Below are 5,000 nucleotides of genomic sequence, written 5' to 3'. Positions count from 1 at the left end.
TTTCCACATAAAACAGAAGAAATGCCTGATATCAGTGATAAAGCAGTTGCCTACCATCCTCACAAACACAAAAGCAAAAAGGGATTGACTACTTTGAAACGCTTATTTTCCTGAACATTGAAAAAAAACACGCCATTTCGTTCGCAAGATGAAAGTTCGTAAGCAGTTTTCACACATTTTTCGAGAATGAGCCTGGACTCTAGTTAAACCGTTTTCATGAGACACCCTAGGCTTGAAATTTAACCCATTGACTCCCAGGGGTGCCCCATTGACGAGTGAAATCGTTTGGCGTTAGACAGAGTAAAATACTTAAGTCTGGCCGGTTTAGGCCGGTTTGGATGTCAAAGCCTGGGGTAATGGGGACATACCTAGTTTTTCAGTGAGTGATTAACCCATTGACTCCCAGGGGTTCCCCATTGACGAGTAAAATTGTGTGGCATTAGACAGAGTAAAATAACAAGTCTGGCCGGTTTAGGCCGGTTTGGACGTCAAACGGTAAAAAAAAAAGATGCAACAAGGTATGAAAATTTAGCCGCAAGTTACAGTAGCAAATTAAATTGCATCATTTGTCTAAGTAGGCACAATCATTGTGATGAAGTTGTACAAAACAAAATAGGAGCCCGCAATACGTATGTGTAAAAGACTGCTGAAAACGGTGAATGATCGAGGGAATGGATTGTGGCTCAACCATATCACAATTTTGCTCCATATCTCCAAATTGATACATCGCTTTATTTATTTTAGCAAAAGTTTTGGCAAAATGCCGATTACTAACCCTTTCATTTTAACAGTGAAGGCTGGTCGCAAATTGGCGACTCATCCAGATATCTTAATCGCAAAGGGAAAAAATTCAGTCGTAAATGCGACTGTTTTGGTCGCAATTTCGAGTCCTGATTTGCCATAGGCATGTAAATACCTTGGATGGGCCTAATTATTACTACTATAAATTGTTTAAGTTTCCGCATAATCCGGTGTAACTTCCACATAATCAACGCATGTTTACGCATAATATGGCCAAAAATTTCGGCATAATCTTTAATTTTTTTTCGCATCCTATCAGAAGCCCTGTTATATGAGCAACACATGTTCTTCTTTTGCCGCCTTTTGGGCACCCCCCTTCCGCCCAGAGAATGAAGAACCATTCGAGCGATCGATGAACTAATCTTGATTTCGGCAACCATGAAAAATCAACACTGTAGGTAATTGGGGGGGGGGGGGGGGGTGAAGAGCAGTAATTGTTCCAACAGTTTTGACCAGGATTGTCTGAGAAAAGAATTTCTTTTTTTTTTTTTTTTTTTTTTTTTCTTTATTAAAACAGTCAAACACACATTACAGAGCTGAGATGTAAAATATTACATACAATATAAGTGCGAGAAAACAAGACATCTACATGTATACTACACTGCTAACTACATGTCACAAAGCTTATGAATCTCATTTAAAGAACTCAAACTATTAAACTAGAAAGACAAGACAAAGAACAAAAAAAAAAAAATCAAAAACAAAAAACAAAAAAAAAAAAAAAAAAACCATATAAACAACGTTAAAATTAATAATGTTAATTTAAGAATCTGGCCCATTTTTTGTAAAAAGTGCTGCATTTATTGGAGCTGAAAGCTATGTATTTTTCTGTTTCAATCTTTTGGTGTAATAACACTTTAAAATCAGCAAAAATAAAATTGATTCTATTTATTGCTTTACAATAGATTATGTATTTCCCAATAAGAATAAGATGGTTTAGGGCTGAACAAGAGGACCAATTATTTAAGATGCCGTACATGATTTCTTTCTTGCCTAGAAAGGATCCTCGTCTTTTTTCATTTTGTGAAGAATAGCGTTTGTATAAAGTATGTTGTGAATTATTTTATACTGAAACATTGAAAGTTTTATTTCTTTTGCGGCAACGAATAGTATAGAATAAATTTTCTTACATTCTTCCTTACTAAATCCCATTTCCATCAGCTTTTTCTCTGCCGTTGGCGGATTAGAGTCTCGGTTTTCGACCAGTAACCTGTGTATTGTTTTGCAAGTCATCTTATCAATGGCAATTAGGTTAGTCGTATTAGTTTGATTTTCTTCTTTTAAGTAATTCTTCCACTTTCCTGGTATTGTAGAAGTGAGGCCAATGAACTGCAGAAAGTTACATTTAATCTTAAATTTCTGTGAGAACTCATGAAAAGATAGAAGCCGGGTTTTGTTTTCATCTACAAGGCTCGAGAGTTTAGTAACACCAACTTGGTGCCAACTTTCAAAGTATACGGACGTGTTATTAATTTTTATAAAACTATTGTTCCAAATAATCTGATCAAGTACGCCTTTCTTTGTTTTAGGAATCACGTTATTAATTTCTTGCCAATGTAGAATTATTTCATTATAAAAAACAGGCAGTTTTACATTTAAAGTCAAATATTTAACGTTGTAATTGCAATAAAACAGTAGTGTTCCACCTACATTAGAGAGCAGACGTAAAGGAATGATCTTCCACGGTTGATTACCTTCTGAGCAGAAACGTTTTAAATACCCAACATATTTTTAATGCTTTATCAAACAATGAAAAGTTTATCATATTTAGGCCTCCGTTTTGAAATTCCTTGTCTTTTATCAAGGTGGTTTTTTTAATTTTTTGGGATTTTGTAATTCCATATGAAATCAAAGATTAGTTTGTCTACTTCAGCTGCGAAAGAGGCTGGTGTACTCAACACACTACAGACAAAAGTAAGCTTCCAAATTGCCATAGATTTCACTATTTGAATTCGGCCTTGGACTGATATGTCTCTTGCTGACCAAATATTCAAGAGTTTTCTTAAAGAATCTAGTCTATCAAAAAAGTTCTTTTTGGCTGCGAGTTTTTCGTCATAAGAGAAGTAGACTCCCAGTGCATAGATTGGTTCTTCATTCATCCTTAAATTTTGAAACGTGTCTTTTCGATGGCGTAGAGACCCTAACCACAACAACTCTGATTTCGACTGATTTATTTTTAATCCAGAACAGTCTTCGAACTGGGAAAGTAAACTGAATAGATAACTTAGAGATTCGGTGTCTTCAAGAAAAGCTGTGGTATCATCCGTTTACTGAGAGAGCTTCAACATATTTCTTTCATCAATTTTAATGCCTTTTATTTCTTTTGAACTTCTTATGGCATTACCCAGGATTTCAATTCCAATGACAAACAAGGGGCCTGACAGAGGACATCCCTGCCTGGCTCCTCTTCCCAAATTGAAGTGTTTAGTAGCATATCCGTTATTTAAAACACCACTAGAAATGTCGCTGTAAATTACTCTAATCCATTGTCGTAACTGTGGGCCAAAGTTGAGTACTTCTAAGCACTTTTGGAGATAATTCCATTCAAGAGAGTCAAATGCTTTTTCAAAATCGAGAAAAACAGCCAGACCAGGGATGTTGTGGGTTTTTGTGAATGACATAATGTCGGAAATCGTTCTAATACTTTCCCCAATGTACCTACATTTGACATAACCTGTTTGACTTTCATTAACAATTTTAGGGAGAACTTTCTCCATTCTGAGTGCAATGGCTTTTGCAGCGATTTTATAATCGTTATCAAGAAGGGAAACTGGCCTCCAATTTTTTAAATATTGCAAGTTTTTGTCTCTCTTTGGTATCAATGAAGTAATTGCTAGCCGTTGAGAGATCGTTAGGAGGCCATTTTCAAAGCCGTAATTAAAACTGTCAACCATAAACGGTGCGACCACATTCCAGAAGCGTCTGTAAAATTCAATTGTGAAACCATCAGAGCCTGGCGTCTTGTTGTTTTGGAACTTATTAAGCGCTTCGGAGCATTCCTCTATCGTTAGTAAGCCTTCGCAACTTCTAGCTTCTTCGTTATCTAACTTTTTCAAATGGGGAGACTCGAAAAAATGTTTGAAATTGTTTGATTCAGGATCAGTATTTTTCGAGAGGTATAATATTATTTCTCTGTAGAATCTTTCTTCTTCATCCAGTATTCCTTTTGGATCACCCTGAACAGAGCCATCATCTGTTATCAATGAAGTTATGTGTTTTTTCCTGTGATTTCTTTTTTCTAAGTTTAAAAAATATTTATTATTCTTTTCGCCGAATTCATACCAGCGTGCTCTGCTTCGTACCATTGCGCCCTGAGTTTTTTGTGCAATTATTTTTGCCAATTTATTTTTTACGCGATCCATTTCCGCCTTTGTCTCTTCACTGAAGTGTGATCTGATCTTCTCTTGCAATTCATTGAATATTTGTGTTAACTTTTTTTCTTCGTCGCGTTGTTGCGATGCTTTTCTTTTCGAAAAGGCAATAGTCGCTGCCCTAATTTCCATTTTAATTAATTCCCAGAGAAGCCCTTTATCAGTCACATCATGATACTTTAAAACAAATTCTGGTATTTTAACTGTAATTAAGTCAACGTATTCTTCATCAATCAAAAGAGAATTATTAAGTTTCCAAAAACCTGGACCTCGATTAGCTTCTTTCTCACAGTGAGCTAGGACTAAGCTTAACGCAGAATGGTCTGAAAAAACATTAGCGACTATTTTAATGGCCTTCAAGGACGAGCAAATATCTTTAGATAGCAAGAAGTAATCTAGTCTGCAATGAATTGTCATTGAAGGATTGTTCCAAGTGTAGCCTTGCGCACTGGGATTTTTGACTTGCCATGTATCAACAAGATCATAGGTTTCCATTAAGTTATTCATTTCCTGGATAACGTTTTTTTTATGTTCAACCAGTCGCCCTCCTCGTTTATCTCAGTCATTCAACGGACAATTAAAGTCACCACCTATCACCAAAGTTTCATTTGCATAACTATTGAGGACGGAATTAGACAGATCTCTAAGGAATTTGATTTGTTGCATTTGATCGTTTGGTGCGTAAATGTTTACCAAAATACACTTAACATCATCTACTGCTACTTCGCTTACAATGTATCTGTACATTTCCAATCGACACGTTGATTTTAGGTTTGAACAGAATCATTACACCACGGCTGTGAGTAGAGCCGTGGCATGCGAGCATTT

The 5,000-nt window shown here is 36.0% G+C and overlaps 1 protein-coding gene across 1 annotated transcript in view; it reads left to right on the top strand.

Annotated features, from left to right (window-relative positions):
* Nucleotides 1–5,000, top strand: part of LOC137997237 (TBC1 domain family member 20-like) — a 26,410-nt gene that overhangs the window by 1,229 nt on the left and 20,181 nt on the right. The gene's annotated exons all lie outside the window — the stretch shown is intronic.

The sequence above is a fragment of the Montipora foliosa genome, chromosome 1 (assembly GCF_036669935.1).
Source record: "Montipora foliosa isolate CH-2021 chromosome 1, ASM3666993v2, whole genome shotgun sequence".
Classification (NCBI taxonomy): Eukaryota; Metazoa; Cnidaria; class Anthozoa; order Scleractinia; family Acroporidae; genus Montipora; species Montipora foliosa.
This window is presented reverse-complemented; position numbering and strand designations above follow the sequence as displayed.